The sequence below is a fragment of the Taudactylus pleione genome, unplaced genomic scaffold (genome assembly GCF_031769625.1).
Source record: "Taudactylus pleione unplaced genomic scaffold, aTauple2 ptg001452l, whole genome shotgun sequence".
Taxonomy (NCBI): domain Eukaryota; kingdom Metazoa; phylum Chordata; class Amphibia; order Anura; family Myobatrachidae; genus Taudactylus; species Taudactylus pleione.
This window is the reverse complement of record NW_028285850.1, coordinates 233588-252695: the sequence shown is the minus strand read 5'-3', so window position 1 is coordinate 252695 and position 19108 is coordinate 233588. Positions and strand designations below refer to the sequence as shown.

At 54.3% G+C, this 19108-nt stretch overlaps 1 long non-coding RNA gene across 1 annotated transcript in view; it reads right to left on the bottom strand.

Annotated features, from left to right (window-relative positions):
• The window catches only part of LOC148442570 (uncharacterized), a 92102-nt gene that overhangs the window by 25356 nt on the left and 47638 nt on the right, over positions 1 to 19108 (bottom strand). The window lies entirely within an intron of this gene.

Here is a 19108-nt window from a genome sequence, read left to right as displayed (position 1 = left end):
CCCTATACTGCACCGTGACACAGTGTCTCCCTATACTGCACCGTGACACAGTGTCTCCCTATACTGCACCGTGACAGTGTCTCCCATTACTGCAATGTAACTCTGTGTCTCCCTATACTGCACCGTGACACAGTGTCTCCCATTACTGCAATGTAACTCTGTGTCCCCCTATACTGCAGCGTGACTCAGTGTCTCCCATTACTGCAATGTAACTCTATGTCTCCCTATATTGCACCGTGACACAGTGTCTCCCATTACTGCAATGTAACTCTGTGTCCCCCTATACTGCACCGTGACACAGTGTCCCCCTATACTGCACCGTGACACAGTGTCTCCCATTACTGCAATGTAACTCTGTGTCCCCCTATACTGCACAGTGACAGTGTCTCCCATTACTGCAATGTAACTCTGTGTCCCCCTATACTGCACAGTGACACAGTGTCTCCCATTACTGCAATATAACTCTGTGTCTCCCTATACTGCACCGTGACAGTGTCTCCCATTACTGCAATGTAACTCTGTGTCCCCCTATACTGCACAGTGACACAGTGTCTCCCATTACTGCAATGTAACTCTGTGTCCCCCTATACTGCACAGTGACACAGTCTCCCATTACTGCAATGTAACTCTGTGTCCCCCTATACTGCACAGTGACACAGTGTTCCCATTACTGCAATGTAACTCTGTGTCCCCCCATACTGCACCGTGACAGTGTCTCCCATTACTGCAATGTAACTCTCTGTCCCCCTATACTGCACCGTGACACAGTGTCTCCCATTACTGCAATGTAACTCTGTGTCCCCCTATACTGCACCGTGACACAGTGTCTCCCATTACTGCAATGTAACTCTGTGTCTCCCTATACTGCACCGTGACACAGTGTCTCCCTATACTGCACCGTGACAGTGTCTCCCTATACTGCACCGTGACACAGTGTCTCCCATTACTGCAATGTAACTCTGTGTCTCCCTATACTGCACCGTGACACAGTGTCTCCCATTACTGCAATGTAACTCTGTGTCCCCCTATACTGCAGCGTGACTCAGTGTCTCCCATTACTGCAATGTAACTCTATGTCTCCCTATATTGCACCGTGACACAGTGTCTCCCATTACTGCAATGTAACTCTGTGTCCCCCTATACTGCACCGTGACACAGTGTCCCCCTATACTGCACCGTGACACAGTGTCTCCCATTACTGCAATGTAACTCTGTGTCCCCCTATACTGCACCGTGACACAGTGTCTCCCATTACTGCAATGTAACTCTGTGTCCCCCTATACTGCACCATTACACAGTGTTTCCCATTACTGCAATGTAACTCTGTGTCTCCCTATACTGCACCGTGACAGTGTCTCCCATTACTGCAATGTAACTCTGTGTCCCCCTATACTGCACCGTGACAGTGTCTCCCATTACTGCAATGTAACTCTGTGTCCCCCTATACTACACCGTGACACAGTGTCTCCCATTACTACACCGTGACACAGTGTCTCCCTATACTGCACCGTGACACAGTGTCTCCCTATACTGCACCGTGACACAGTGTCTCCCATTACTGCACCGTGACACAGTGTCTCCCATTACTGCAATGTAACTCTGTGTCCCCCTATACTGCACCGTGACACAGTGTCTCCCATTACTGCACCGTGACACAGTGTCTCCCATTACTGCAATGAAACTCTGTGTCCCCCTATACTGCACCGTGACACAGTGTCTCCCATTACTGCAATGTAACTCTGTGTCCCCCTATACTGCACAGTGACAGTGTCTCCCATTACTGCAATGTAACTCTGTGTCCCCCTATACTGCACAGTGACAGTGTCTCCCATTACTGCAATGTAACTCTGTGTCTCCCTATACTGCACCGTGACAGTGTCTCCCATTACTGCAATGTAACTCTGTGTCCCCCTATACTACACAGTGACACAGTGTCTCCCATTACTGCAATGTAACTCTGTGTCCCCCTATACTGCACAGTGACACAGTGTCTCCCATTACTGCAATGTAACTCTGTGTCCCCCTATACTGCACAGTGACACAGTGTCTCCCATTACTGCAATGTAACTCTGTGTCCCCCCATACTGCACCGTGACAGTGTCTCCCATTACTGCAATGTAACTCTCTGTCCCCCTATACTGCACCGTGACACAGTGTCTCCCATTACTGCAAGGTAACTCTGTGTCCCCCTATACTGCACCGTGACACAGTGTCTCCCATTACTGCAATGCAACTCTGTGTCCCCCTATACTGCACCGTGACACAGTGTCTCCCATTACTGCAATGTAACTCTGTGTCTCCCTATACTGCACCGTGACACAGTGTCTCCCTATACTGCACCGTGACACAGTGTCTCCCTATACTGAACCGTGACACAGTGTCTCCCTATACTGCACCGTGACACAGTGTCTCCCATTACTGCAATGTAACTCTGTGTCTCCCTATACTGCACCGTGACACATTGTCTCCCATTACTGCAATGTAACTCTGTGTCCCCCTATACTGCACCGTGACAGTGTCTCCCATTACTGCAATGTAACTCTATGTCTCCCTATACTGCACCGTGACACAGTGTCCCCCTATACTGCACCGTGACACAGTGTCCCCCTATACTGCACCGTGACACAGTGTCTCCCATTACTGCAATATAACTCTGTGTCCCCCTATACTGCACCGTGACACAGTGTCTCCCATTACTGCAATGTAACTCTGTGTCCCCCTATACTGCACCATTACACAGTGTTTCCCATTACTGCAATGTAACTCTGTGTCTCCCTATACTGCACCGTGACAGTGTCTCCCATTACTGCAATGTAACTCTGTGTCCCCCTATACTGCACCGTGACAGTGTCTCCCATTACTGCAATGTAACTCTGTGTCCCCCTATACTACACAGTGACACAGTGTCTCCCTATACTGCACCGTGACACAGTGTCTCCCTATACTGCACCGTGACACAGTGTCTCCCTATACTGCACCGTGACACAGTGTCTCCCTATACTGCACCGTGACACAGTGTCTCCCTATACTGCACCGTGACACAGTGTCTCCCTATACTGCACCGTGACACAGTGTCTCCCATTACTGCAATGTAACTCTGTGTCTCCCATTACTGCACCGTGACACAGTGTCTCCCATTACTGCAATGTAACTCTGTGTCCCCCTATACTGCACCATGACACAGTGTCTCCCATTACTGCACCGTGACACAGTGTCTCCCATTACTGCAATGAAACTCTGTGTCCCCCTATACTGCACCGTGACACAGTGTCTCCCATTACTGCAATGTAACTCTGTGTCCCCCTATACTGCACCGTGACACAGTGTCTCCCATTACTGCACCATGACACAGTGTCTCCCATTACTGCAATGTAACTCTGTGTCTCCCTATACTGCACCGTGACACAGTGTCTCCCATTACTGCACCGTGACACAGTGTCTCCCATTACTGCAATGTAACTCTGTGTCCCCCTATACTGCACCGTGACAGTGTCTCCCATTACTGCAATGTAACTGGTCCCCCTATACTGCACCGTGACACAGTGTCTCCCATTACTGCAATGTAACTCTGTGTCCCCCTATACTGCACAGTGACACAGTGTCTCCCATTACTGCAATGTAACTGTGTCCCCCTATACTGCACCGTGACACAGTGTCTCCCATTACTGCAATGTAACTCTGTGTCCCCCTATACTGCACCATGACACAGTGTCTCCCCATACTGCACCGTGACAGTGTCTCGCATTACTGCAATGTAACTCTGTGTCCCCCTATACTGCACCGTGACACAGTGTCTCCCCATACTGCACCGTGACACAGTGTCTCCCTATACTGCACCGTGACACAGTGTCTCCCTATACTGCACCGTGACACAGTGTCTCCCATTACTGCAATGTAACTCTGTGTCCCCCTATACTGCACAGTGACACAGTGTCTCCCATTACTGCAATGTAACTCTGTGTCCCCCCATACTGCACCGTGACACAGTGTCTCCCTATACTGCACCGTGACACAGTGTCTCCCTATACTGCACCGAGACAGTGTCTCCCTATACTGCACCGTGACACAGTGTCTCTCTATACTGCATAGTGAGTATCCCATGTCCCCCTATACTGCACTGTGATGCCATGTCCCCCTATACTGCAATGTAATTCTGTGTCCCCCTATACTGCACTGTGACACAGTGTCTCCCTATACCGCACCGTGACACAGAGTCTCCCCATACTGCACCGTGATAGTGTCTCCCATTACTGCAATGTAACTCTGTGTCCCCCTATACTGCACCGTGACAGTGTCTCCCATTACTGCAATGTAACTCTGTGTCCCCCTATACTGCACCGTGACACAGTGTCTCCCCATACTGCACCGTGACACAGTGTCTCCCATTACTGCAATGTAACTCTGTGTCCCCCTATACTGCACCGTGACACAGTGTCTCAACATACTGCACCGTGACACAGTGTCTCCCCATACTGCACCGTGACACAGTGTCTCCCCATACTGCACCGTGACACAGGGTCTCCCTATACTGCACCGAGACAGTGTCTCCCTATACTGCACCGTGACACAGTGTCTCTCTATACTGCACAGTGAGTATCCCATGTCCCCCTGTACTGCACTGTGATGCCATGTCCCACTATACTGCAATGTAATTCTGTGTCCCCCTATACTGCACTGTGACACAGTGTCTCCCTATACCGCACCGTGACACAGAGTCTCCCCATACTGCACCGTGATAGTGTCTCCCATTACTGCAATGTAACTCTGTGTCCCCCTATACTGCACCGTGACAGTGTCTCCCATTACTGCAATGTAACTCTGTGTCCCCCTATACTGCACCGTGACACAGTGTCTCCCCATACTGCACCGTGACACAGTGTCTCCCATTACTGCAATGTAACTCTGTGTCCCCCTATACTGCACCGTGACACAGTGTCTCAACATACTGCACCGTGACACAGTGTCTCCCCATACTGCACCATGACACAGTGTCTCCCCATACTGCACCGTGACACAGTGTCTCCCTATACTGCACCGTGAAAGTGTCTCCCATTACTGCAATGTAACTCTGTGTCTCCCCACACTGCACCGTGACAGTGTCTCCCATTACTGCAATGTAACTCTGTGTCCCCCTATACTGCACCGTGACACAGTGTCTCCCATTACTGCAATGTAACTCTGTGTCCCCCTATACTGCACAGTGACACAGTGTTTCCCATTACTGCAATGTAACTCTGTGTCCCCCTATATTGCACCGTGACTGTCTCCCATTACTGCAATGTAACTCTGTGTCCCCCTATACTGCACCGTGACAGTGTCTCCCATTACTGCAATGTAACTCTGTGTTCCCCTATACTGCACCGTGACAGTGTCTCCCATTACTGCAATGTAACTGTGTCTCCCTATACAGCACCGTGACACAGTGTCTCCCTATACTGCACAGTGACACAGTGTCTCCCTATACTGCACCGTGACACAGTGTCTCCCTATACTGCACCGTGACACAGTGTCTCCCTAAACTGCAAGGTAACTCTGTGTCCCCCTATACTGCACCGTGACACAGTGTCTCCCATTACTGCAATGTAACTCTGTGTCCCCCTATACTGCACCGTGACACAGTGTCTCCCATTACTGCACCATGACACAGTGTCTCCCATTACTGCAATGTAACTCTGTGTCTCCCTATACTGCACCGTGACACAGTGTCTCCCATTACTGCACCGTGACACAGTGTCCCGTGTCCCAATATACCGCACTGTGATTGCCCCGGGTCCCCCTATACTGCACTGTGAGTGTCCCGTGTCCCCCTATACCGCACTGTGAGTGTCCCGTGTCCCCCTATACTGCACTGTGAGTGTCCCGTGTCCCCCTATACTGCACTGTGAGTGTCCCGTGTCCCAAAATACTGCACTGTGAGTGACCCGTGTCTGCCTATACTGCACTGTGATTGCCCTGGGTCCCCCTATACTGCACTGTGAGTGTTCCCGTGTCCCCCTATACTGCACAGTGAGTGTCCCGTGTCCCAATATACTGCACTGTGACACAGTGTCCCCCTATACTGCACTGTGAGTGTCCCGGGTCCCCTTATACTGCACTGTGATGCCATGTCCCCCTATACTGCAATGTAACTGTGTCCCCCTATACTGCACCGTGACAGTGTCTCCCATTACTGCAATGTAACTCTGTGTCCCCCTATACTGCACCGTGACACAGTGTCTACCATTACTGCAATGTAACTCTGTGTCCCCCTATAGTGCACCGTGACACAGTGTCTCCCATTACTGCAATGTAACTCTGTGTCCCCCTATACTGCACCGTGACACAGTGTCTCCCCACACTGCACCGTGACAGTGTCTCCCATTACTGCAATGTAACTCTGTGTCCCCCTATACTGCACCGTGACACAGTGTTTCCCATTACTGAACCGTGACACAGTGTCTCCCTATACTGCACCGTGACAGTGTCTCCCATTACTGCAATGTAACTCTGTGTCTCCCCACACTGCACCGTGACAGTGTCTCCCATTACTGCAATGTAACTCTGTGTCCCCCTATACTGCACCGTGACACAGTGTCTCCCATTACTGCAATGTAACTCTGTGTCCCCCTATACTGCACAGTGACACAGTGTTTCCCATTACTGCAATGTAACTCTGTGTCCCCCTATACTGCACCGTGACTGTCTCCCATTACTGCAATGTAACTCTGTGTCCCCCTATACTGCACCGTGACAGTGTCTCCCATTACTGCAAAGTATGTGTCTCCCTATACAGCACCGTGACACAGTGTCTCCCTATACTGCACAGTGACACAGTGTCTCCCTATACTGCACCGTGACACAGTGTCTCCCTAAACTGCACCGAGACAGTGTCTCCCTATACTGCACAGTGACACAGTGTCTCCCTATACTGCACAGTGAGTATCCCATGCCCCCCTATACTGCACTGTGATGCCATGTCACCCTATACTGCAATGTAACTCTGTGTCCCCCTATACTGCACCGTGACACAGTGTCTCCCTATACAGCACCGTGACACAGTGTCCCCCTATACAGCACTGTGAGTGTCCCGTGTCCCAATATACTGCACTGTGATTGCCCCGGGTCCCCCTATACTGCACTGTGAGTGTCCCGTGTCCCAATATACCGCACTGTGATTGCCCCGGGTCCCCCTATACCGCACTGTGAGTGTCCCGTGTCCCCCTATACCGCACTGTGAGTGTCCCGTGTCCCCCTATACTGCACTGTGAGTGTCCCGTGTCCCCCTATACTGCACTGTGAGTGTCCCGTGTCCCAAAATACTGCACTGTGAGTGACCCGTGTCTGCCTATACTGCACTGTGATTGCCCTGGGTCCCCCTATACTGCACTGTGAGTGTTCCCGTGTCCCCCTATACTGCACAGTGAGTGTCCCGTGTCCCAATATACTGCACTGTGACAGTGTCCCCCTATACTGCACTGTGAGTGTCCCGTGTCCCAATATACTGCACTGAGTGTCCCCCTATACTGCACTGTGAGTGTCCCGGGTCCCCCTATACTGCACTGTGATGCCATGTCCCCCTATACTGCAATGTAACTGTGTCCCCCTATACTGCACCGTGACACAGTGTCTCCCATTACTGCAATGTAACTCTGTGTCCCCCTATACTGCACCGTGACACAGTGTCTCCCATTACTGCAATGTAACTCTGTGTCCCCCTATAGTGCACCGTGACACAGTGTCTCCCATTACTGCAATGTAACTCTGTGTCCCCCTATACTGCACCGTCACACAGTGTCTCCCATTACTGCAATGTAACTCTGTGTCTCCCCACACTGCACCGTGACAGTGTCTCCCATTACTGCAATGTAACTCTGTGTCCACCTATACTGCACAGTGACACAGTGTCTCCCATTACTGCAATGTAACTCTGTGTCCCCCTATACTGCACAGTGACACAGTGTCTCCCATTACTGCAATGTAACTGTGTCTCCCTATACTGCACCGTGACACAGTGTCTCCCTATACTGCACCGTGACACAGTGTCTCCCTATACTGCACCGTGACACAGTGTCTCCCTAAATTGCACCGAGACAGTGTCTCCCTATACTGCACAGTGAGTATCCCATGCCCCCCTATACTGCACTGTGATGCCATGTCACCCTATACTGCAATGTAACTCTGTGTCCCCCTATACAGCACCGTGACACAGTGTCTCCCTATACAGCACTGTGAGTGTCCCGTGTCCCAATATACTGCACTGTGATTGCCCCGGGTCCCCCTATACTGCACTGTGAGTGTCCCTTGTCCCAATATACTGCACTGTGATTGCCCCGGGTCCCCCAATACTGCACTGTGAGTGTCCCGTGTCCCAAAATACTGCACTGTGATTGCCCCAGGTCCCCCTATACTGCACTGTGAGTGACCCGTGTCCCCCTATACTGCACTGTGATTGCCCCGGGTCCCCCTATACTGCACTGTGAGTGTTCCCGTGTCCCCCTATACTGCACTGAGTGTCCCGTGTCCCAATATACTGCACTGTGACACAGTGTCTCCCTATACTGCACTGTGAGTGTCCCGTGTCCCCCTATACCGCACTGTGAGTGTACCCCTATACTGCACTGTGAGTGTCCCGTGTCCCCCTATACCGCACTGTGAGTGTCCCGTGTCCCCCTATACTGTACTGAGTGTCCCCCTATACTGCACTGTGAGTGTCCCGGGTCCCCCTATAGTGCACTGTGAGTGTCCCGTGTCCCAATATACTGCACTGTAAGTGTCCCGTGTCCCCCTATACTGCACTGTGAGTGTCCCGTGTCCCCCTATACTGCACTGTGAGTGTTTTGGGTCCCAATATACTGCAGTGAGTGTCCCGGGTCCCCCTATACTGCACTGTGAGTGACCCGTGTCCCCCTATACTGCACTGTGGAGTGTCCCGTGTCCCAATATACTGCACTGTGAGTGTCCCCCTATACTGCACTGTGAGTGTCCCGTGTCCCCCTATACTGCACTGAGTGTCCAGTGTCCCAATATACTGCACTGTGAGTGTCCCGCATCCCCCTATACTGCACTGTGAGTGTCCCGCGTCCCCCTATACTGCACTGTGAGTGTCCCGGGTCCCCCTATACTGCACTGCGAGTGTCCCGGGTCCCCCTATACTGCACTGCGAGTGTCCCGGGTCCCCCTATACTGCACAGTGAGTGTCTCCCTATACTGCACTGCGAGTGTCCCGTGTCCCAATATACGGCACTGAGAGTGTCCCGTGTCCCCCTATACGGCACTGTGAGTGTCCCTTGTCCCAATATACGGCACTGTGAGTGTCCCGGGTCCCCCTATACTGCACTGTGAGTGTCCCGGGCCCCCCTATACTGCACTGTGTGTCCCGTATCCCCCTATACTGCACTGTGAGGGTCCCGGGTCCCCCTATACTGCACTGTGAGTGTCCCGGGCCCCCCTATACTGCACTGTGTGTCCCGTATCCCCCTATACTGCACTGAGTGTCCCGGGTCCCAATATACTGCACTGTGAGTGTCCCGTGTCCCCCTATACTGCACTGTGAGTGTCCCGTGTCCCCCTATACTGCACTGTGAGGGTCCCGGGTCCCAATATACTGCACTGTGAGTGTCCCGTGTCCCCCTGTACTGCACTGTGAGTGTCCCGGGTCCCCCTGTACTGCACTGTGAGTGTCCCGGGTCTCCCTGTACTGCACTGTGAGTGTCCCGGGTCCCCCTGTACTGCACTGTGTGTCCCGTGTCCCCCTATACTGCACTGTGAGTGTCCTGTGTCCCAATATACTACACTGTGAGTGTCCCGTGTCTCCCTATACTGCACTGTGAGTGTCCCGTGTCCCCCTATACTGCACTGTGTGTCCCGTGTCCCAATATACTGCACTGTGAGTGTCCGTGTCCCCCTATACTGCACTGTGAGTGTCCCGTGTCCCAATATACTGCACTGTGAGTGTCCCGTGTCCCAAAATATACTGCACTGTGAGTGTCCCGTGTCCCCCTATACTGCACTGTGAGTGACCCGTGTCCCCCTATACTGCACTGTGAGTGACCCGTGTCCCCCTATACTGCACTGTGAGTGACCCGTGTCCCCCTATACTGCACTGTGGAGTGTCCCGTGTCCCAATATACTGCACTGTGAGTGTCCCCCTATACTGCACTGTGAGTGTCCCGTGTCCCCCTATACTGCACTGAGTGTCTAGTGTCCCAATATACTGCACTGTGAGTGTCCCGCATCCCCCTATACTGCACTGTGAGTGTCCCGCGTCCCCCTATACTGCACTGTGAGTGTCCCGCGTCCCCCTATACTGCACTGTGAGTGTCCCGTGTCCCAAAACACTGCACTATGTGTCCCGGGTCCCAATACACTGCACTGTGAGTGTCCCATGTCCCAATATACTGAACTGTGAGTGTCCCGTGTCCCCCTGTACTGCACTGTGAGTGTCCCGTGTCCCCCTATACTGCACTGTGAGTGTCCCGGGTCCCCCTATACTGCACTGTGAGTGTCCCGGGTCCCCCTATACTGCACTGTGAGTGTCCCGTGTCTCCCTATACTGCACTGTGAGTGTCCCGGGTCCCCCTATACTGCACTGTGAGTGTCCCCCTATACTGCACTGTGAGTGTCCCGTGTTCCAATATACTGCACTGTGAGTGTCTCCTTATACTGCACTGCGAGTGTCCCGGGTCCCCCTATACTGCACTGTGTGTCCCGTGTCCCAATATACTCCACTGTGAGTGCCCCGTGTCCCCCTATACTGCACTGTGAGTGTCCCGTGTCCCCCTATACTGCACTGTGAGTGTCCCGTGTCCCAATATACTGCACTGTGAGTGTCCCCCTATACTGCACTGTGAGTGTCCCGTGTCCCAATATACTGCACTGTGAGTGTCCCGTGTCCCCCTATACTGCACTGTGAGTATCCCGTCCCCCCCTATACTGCACTGTGAGTGTCCCGTGTCCCCTTATACTGCACTGTTAGTGTCCCGTGTCCCCCTATACCGCACTGTGAGTGTCCCCCTATACTGCACTGTGAGTGTCCTGTGTCCCCCTATACTGCACTGAGTGTCCCGTGTCCCAATATACTGCACTGAGTGTACCCCTACACTGCACTGTGAGTGTCCCGTGTCCCAATATACTGCACTGTGAGTGTCCCGTATCTCCCTATACTGCAGTGTGAGTGTCCCGTGTCCCCCTATACTACACTGTGAGTGTCCCGTGTCCCCCTAAACTGCAATGTGAGTGTCCCCTCTATACTGCACTGTGTGTTCCGTGTCCCCCTATACTGCATTTTGAGTGTCCCGTGTCCCCCTATACTGCACTGTGAGTGTCCCTTGTCCCCCTATACTGCACTGTGAGTGTCCCTTGTCCCCCTATACTGCACTGTGAGTGTCCCGTGTCCCAATACACTGCACTGAGTGTCCCGGGTCCCAATATACTGAACTGTGAGTGTCCCGTGTCCCCCTGTACTGCACTGTGAGTGTCCCGTGTCCCCCTGTACTGCACTGTGAGTGTCCCGGGTCCCCCTATACTGCACTGTGAGTGTCCCGGGTCCCCCTATACTACACTGTGAGTGTCCCGTGTCTCCCTATACTGCACTGTGAGTGTCCCGGGTCCCCCTATACTGCACTGTGTCCCGTGTCCCAATATACTGCACTGTGAGTGTCCCCCTATACTGCACTGTGAGTGTCCCGTGTCCCAATATACTGCACTGTGAGTGTCTCCCTATACTGCACTGTGAGTGTCCCGTGTCCCCCTATACTGCACTGTGAGTGTCCCCCTATACTGCAGTGTGAGTATCCCGTGTCCCCCTATACTGCAGTGTGTGTATCCCGGGTCCCCCTATACTGCACTGTGAGTGTCCCCCTATACTGCACTGTGAGTGTCCCGTGTCCCAATATACTGCACTGTGAGTGTCCCGTATCCCAATATACTGCACTGTGAGTGTCCCCCTATACTGCACTGTGAGTGTCCCGTGTCCCAATATACTGCACTGTGAGTGTCCCGTGTCCCCCTATACTGCACTGTGAGTGACCCGTGTCCCCCTATACTGCACTGTGAGTGTCCCCCTATACTGCAGTGTGAGTATCCCGTGTCCCCCTATACTGCACTGTGAGTGTCCCGTGTCCCCTTATACTGCACTGTGAGTGTCCCGTGTCCCAATATACTGCAGTGAGTGTCCCGTGTCCCCCTATACCGCACTGTGAGTGTCCCCCTATACTGCACTGTGAGTGTCCTGTGTCCCCCTATACTGCACTGAGTGTCCCGTGTCCCAATATACTGCACTGTGAGTGTCCCCCTACACTGCACTGTGAGTGTCCCGTGTCCCAATATACTGCACTGTGAGTGTCCCGTATCTCCCTATACTGCATTGTGAGTGTCCCGTGTCCCCCTATACTGCACTGTGAGTGTCCCGTGTCCCCTCTATACTGCACTGTGTGTCCCGTGTGTCCCTATACTGCATTGTGAGTGTCCCGTGTCCCCCTATACTGCACTTTGATGCCATGTCCCCCTAAAGTGCACTGTGAGTGTCCCGTGTCCCCCTATACTGCACTTTGATGACATGTCCCCCTAAACTGCACTGTGAGTGTCCCGTGTCCCCCTATACTGCACTTTGATGCCATGTCCCCCTATACTGCACTGTGTCCCGTGTCCCCCTATACTGCAGTGTGAGTGTCCCGTGTCCCCCTATACCGCACTGTGAGTGTCCCCCTATACTGCACTGTGAGTGTCCTGTGTCCCCCTATACTGCACTGAGTGTCCCGTGTCCCAATATACTGCACTGAGTGTACCCCTACACTGCACTGTGAGTGTCCCGTGTCCCAATATACTGCACTGTGAGTGTCCCGTATCTCCCTATACTGCAGTGTGAGTGTCCCGTGTCCCCCTATACTACACTGTGAGTGTCCCGTGTCCCCCTAAACTGCAATGTGAGTGTCCCCTCTATACTGCACTGTGTGTTCCGTGTCCCCCTATACTGCATTTTGAGTGTCCCGTGTCCCCCTATACTGCACTGTGAGTGTCCCTTGTCCCCCTATACTGCACTGTGAGTGTCCCTTGTCCCCCTATACTGCACTGTGAGTGTCCCGTGTCCCAATACACTGCACTGAGTGTCCCGGGTCCCAATATACTGAACTGTGAGTGTCCCGTGTCCCCCTGTACTGCACTGTGAGTGTCCCGTGTCCCACTGTACTGCACTGTGAGTGTCCCGGGTCCCCCTATACTGCACTGTGAGTGTCCCGGGTCCCCCTATACTACACTGTGAGTGTCCCGTGTCTCCCTATACTGCACTGTGAGTGTCCCGGGTCCCCCTATACTGCACTGTGTGTCCCGTGTCCCAATATACTGCACTGTGAGTGTCCCCCTATACTGCACTGTGAGTGTCCCGTGTCCCAATATACTGCACTGTGAGTGTCTCCCTATACTGCACTGTGAGTGTCCCGTGTCCCCCTATACTGCACTGTGAGTGTCCCCCTATACTGCAGTGTGAGTATCCCGTGTCCCCCTATACTGCAGTGTGTGTATCCCGGGTCCCCCTATACTGCACTGTGAGTGTCCCCCTATACTGCACTGTGAGTGTCCCGTGTCCCAATATACTGCACTGTGAGTGTCCCGTATCCCAATATACTGCACTGTGAGTGTCCCCCTATACTGCACTGTGAGTGTCCCGTGTCCCAATATACTGCACTGTGAGTGTCCCGTGTCCCCCTATACTGCACTGTGAGTGACCCGTGTCCCCCTATACTGCACTGTGAGTGTCCCCCTATACTGCAGTGTGAGTATCCCGTGTCCCCCTATACTGCACTGTGAGTGTCCCGTGTCCCCTTATACTGCACTGTGAGTGTCCCGTGTCCCAATATACTGCAGTGAGTGTCCCGTGTCCCCCTATACCGCACTGTGAGTGTCCCCCTATACTGCACTGTGAGTGTCCTGTGTCCCCCTATACTGCACTGAGTGTCCCGTGTCCCAATATACTGCACTGTGAGTGTCCCCCTACACTGCACTGTGAGTGTCCCGTGTCCCAATATACTGCACTGTGAGTGTCCCGTATCTCCCTATACTGCATTGTGAGTGTCCCGTGTCCCCCTATACTGCACTGTGAGTGTCCCGTGTCCCCTCTATACTGCACTGTGTGTCCCTATACTGCATTGTGAGTGTCCCGTGTCCCCCTATACTGCACTTTGATGCCATGTCCCCCTAAAGTGCACTGTGAGTGTCCCGTGTCCCCCTATACTGCACTTTGATGACATGTCCCCCTAAACTGCACTGTGAGTGTCCCGTGTCCCCCTATACTGCACTTTGATGCCATGTCCCCCTATACTGCACTGTGTCCCGTGTCCCCCTATACTGCAGTGTGAGTGTCCCGGGTCCCCCTATACTGCACTGTGAGTGTCCCCCTATACTGCACTGTGAGTGTCCCGTGTCCCCCTATACTGCACTGTGAGTGTCCCGGGTCCCAATATACTGTACTGTGAGTGTCCCGGGTCCCCCTATACTGCACTGAGTGTCCCGTGTCCCACTATACTGCACTGTGAGTGTCCCGGGTCCCAATATACTGCACTGTGAGTGTCCCGTGTCCCCAATATACTGTACTGTGATTGCCCCGTGTCCCAATATACTGCACTGTGGGTGTCCCGTGTCCCCCTATACTGCACTGTGAGTGTCCCGTGTCCCCTTATACTGCACTGTGAGTGTCCCGTGTTCCCCTATACTGCACTGTGAGTGTCCCGTGTCCCAATATACTGCACTGTGAGTGTCCCCCTATATTGCACTGTGAGTGTCCCCCTATACTGCACTCTGATTGTCCCGTGTCCCCCTATACTGCACTGTGAGTGTCCCGTGTCCCAATATACTGCACTGTGAGTGTCCCGGCTCCCCCTATACTGCACTGTGAGTGTCCCACCTCCCCCTATACTGCACTCTGATTGTCCCGTGTCCCCCTATACTGCACTGTGAGTGTCCCGTGTCACAATATACTGCACTGTGAGTGTCCCGTGTCTCAATATACTGCACTGTGAGTGTCCCGTGTCCCCCTATACTGCATTGTGTGTCCCGTTTCCTCCTATACTACACTGTGAGTGTCCCGTGTCCCAATATACTGCACTGTGAGTGTCCAGAGTCTCCCTTTACTGCACTGAGTGTCCCGTGTCCCACTATACTGCACTGTGAGTGTCCCGGGTCCCAATATACTGCACTGTGAGTGTCCCGTGTCCCCAATATACTGTACTGTGATTGCCCCGTGTCCCAATATACTGCACTGTGGGTGTCCCGTGTCCCCCTATACTGCACTGTGAGTGTCCCGTGTCCCCTTATACTGCACTGTGAGTGTCCCGTGTTCCCCTATACTGCACTGTGAGTGTCCGGTGTCCCCCTATACTGCACTGAGTGTCCCGTGTCCCAATATACTGCACTGTGGGTGTCCCGTGTCCCCCTATACTGCACTGTGAGTGTCCCGTGTCCCCTTATACTGCACTGTGAGTATCCCGTGTTCCCCTATACTGCACTGAGTGTCCCGTTTCCCAATACACTGCACTGTGAGTGTCCCGTGTCCCCCTATACTGCACTGTGAGTGTCCCGTGTCCCAATATACTGCACTGAGAGTCCCGTGTCCCAATATACTGCACTGTGAGTGTCCCGTGTCCCCCTATACTGCACTGTGAGTGTCCCGTGTCCCAATATACTGCACTGTGAGTGTCCCCCTATACTGCACTGTGAGTGTCCCCCTATACTGCACTCTGATTGTCCCGTGTCCCCCTATACTGCACTGTGAGTGTCCCCCTATACTGCACCATTTTAGTGTCCCCACTATATTGCACCGCTGTGCACTCTGCATACACGCTGCTCTGCTAAGCAGAGCAACGATGTATGCTTCCAACTGCCCCGCCACCGCGGGACACTGCGGCCTGTGGGGGGGACAGTCCTAAAAAAACGGGACTGTCACCGTTGGGAGGAATGCGTTGCACTGTCCCCCTATACTGAACCGTTATAGTGGTTCCCCAACTGGGGTTGCTCAGGGCACTGGCAGGGGTGCCTCGGGTTGGTGGTCTAGTACCAAATAAAATTATTTTTAGTCAGTGTGATAGGTAAAACCAGTGCTAATAGCTGCCAGTCATACAATGTGGACCAAAAGAAGCGCAGCTGTCACCCACCACGTAAGTGACCCTAGGGGTGACCACCACATAACTGACCCTAAGGGTGACCAGCACGTAAGTGACCCTAAGGGTGACCAGCACGTAAGTGACCCTAGGGGTGACCACCACATAACTGACCCTAAGGGTGACCAGCACGTAAGTGACCCTAAGGGTGACCAGCACGTAAGTGACCCTAGGGGTGACCACCACATAACTGACCCTAAGGGTGACCACCACGTAAGTGACCCTAGGGGTGACCACCACATAACTGACCCTAAGGGTGACCACCACGTAAGTGACCCTAGGGGTGACCACCACGTAAGTGACCCCAGGGGTGACCACCACGTAACTGGCCCCAGGGGTGACCGGCGCGTAAGTGACCCTAGGGGTGACCGGCGCGTAAGTGACCCTAGGGGTGACCGGCGCGTAAGTGACCCTAGGGGTGACCGGCGCGTAAGTGACCCTAGGGGTGACCGGCGCGTAAGTGACCCTAGGGGTGACCGGCGCGTAAGTGACCCTAGGGGTGACCGGCGCGTAAGTGACCCTAGGGGTGACCGGCGCGTAAGTGACCCTAGGGGTGACCGGCGCGTAAGTGACCCTAGGGGTGACCACCACATAACTGACCCTAAGGGTGACCAGCACGTAAGTGACCCTAAGGGTGACCACCACATAACTGACCCTAAGGGTGACCACCACGTAAGTGACCCTAGGGGTGACCACCACGTAACTGACCCTAAGGGTGACCACCACGTAACTGGCCCCAGGGGTGACCGGCGCGTAAGTGACCCCAGGGGTGACCGGCGCGTAAGTGACCCCAGGGGTGACCGGCGCGTAAGTGACCCCAGGGGTGACCGGCGCGTAAGTGACCCTAGGGGTGACCGGCGCGTAAGTGACCCTAGGGGTGACCGGCGCGTAAGTGACCCTAGGGGTGACCGGCGCGTAAGTGACCCTAGGGGTGACCGGCGCGTAAGTGACCCTAGGGGTGACCGGCGCGTAAGTGACCCTAGGGGTGACCGGCGCGTAAGTGACCCTAGGGGTGACCACCACATAACTGACCCTAAGGGTGACCAGCACGTAAGTGACCCTAAGGGTGACCAGCACGTAAGTGACCCTAGGGGTGACCACCACGTAACTGACCCTAAGGGTGACCACCACGTAAGTGACCCCAGGGGTGACCACCACGTAACTGGCCCCAGGGGTGACCGGCGCGTAAGTGACCCTAGGGGTGACCGGCGCGTAAGTGACCCTAGGGGTGACCGGCGCGTAAGTGACCCTAGGGGTGACCGGCGCGTAAGTGACCCTAGGGGTGACCGGCGCGTAAGTGACCCTAGGGGTGACCGGCGCGTAAGTGACCCTAGGGGTGACCGGCGCGTAAGTGACCCTAGGGGTGACCGGCGCGTAAGTGACCCTAGGGGTGACCGGCGCGTAAGTGACCCTAGGGGTGACCGGCGCGTAAGTGACCCTAGGGGTGACCGCCGCGTAAGTGACCCTAGGGGTGACCGCCGCGTAAGTGACCCTAGGGGTGACCGCCGCGTAAGTGACCCTAGGGGTGACCGCCGCGTAACTGGCCCTAGGGGTGACCGCCGCGTAACTGGCCCTAGGGGTGACCGCCGCGTAACTGGCCCTAGGGGTGACCGCCGCGTAACTGGCCCTAGGGATGACCAGCACGTAAGTGACCCTAAGGGTGACCAGCACTTAAGTGACCCTAAGGGTGACCAGCACGTAAGTGACCCTAGGGGTGACCAGCACGTAAGTGACCCTAGGGGTGACCACCACATAACTGACCCTAAGGGTGACCAGCACGTAAGTGACCCTAGGGGTGACCGGCGCGTAAGTGACCCTAGGGGTGACCGGCGCGTAAGTGACCCTAGGGGTGACCGCCGCGTAAGTGACCCTAGGGGTGACCGCCGCGTAAGTGACCCTAGGGGTGACCGCCGCGTAACTGGCCCTAGGGGTGACCGCCGCGTAACTGGCCCTAGGGGTGACCGCCGCGTAACTGGCCCTAGGGGTGACCGCCGCGTAACTGGCCCTAGGGGTGACCAGCACGTAAGTGACCCTAAGGGTGACCAGCACTTAAGTGACCCTAAGGGTGACCAGCACGTAAGTGACCCTAGGGGTGACCAGCACATAAGTGACCCTAGGGGTGACCAGCACATAAGTGACCCTAGGGGTGACCAGCACATAAGTGACCCTAGGGGTGACCAGCACATAAGTGACCCTAGGGGTGACCAGCACATAAGTGACCCTAGGGGTGACCAGCACATAAGTGACCCTAGGGGTGACCAGCACATAAGTGACCCTAGGGGTGACCAGCACATAAGTGACCCTAGGGGTGACCAGCACATAAGTGACCCTAGGGGTGACCACCACGCAAGTGACCCTAGGGGTGACCAGCACATAAGTGACCCTAGGGGTGACCAGCACATAAGTGACCCTAGGGGTGACCACCACGCAAGTGACCCTAGGGGTGACCAGCACATAAGTGACCCTAGGGGTGACCAGCACATAAGTGACCCTAGGGGTGACCACCACGCAAGTGACCCTAGGGGTGACCACCACGTAAGTGACCCTAGGGGTGACCACCACGTAACTGGCCCTAGGGGTGACCACCACGTAACTGGCCCTAAGGGTGACCAGCACGTAAGTGACCCTAGGGGTGACCAGCACGTAAGTGACCCTAGGGGTGACCGGCACGTAAGTGACCCTAAGGGTGACCGGCACGTAAGTGACCCTAGGGGTGACCGGCACGTAAGTGACCCTAGGGGTGACCGGCACATAAGTGACCCTAGGGGTGACCGGCACATAAGTGACCCTAGGGGTGACCGGCACATAAGTGACCCTAGGGGTGACCGGCACATAAGTGACCCTAGGGGTGACCAGCACATAAGTGACCCTAGGGGTGACATATAAGCACATAAGTGACCCTAGGGGTGACCAGCACATAAGTGTCCCTAGGGGTGACCAGCACATAAGTGACCCTAGGGGTGACCAGCACATAAGTGACC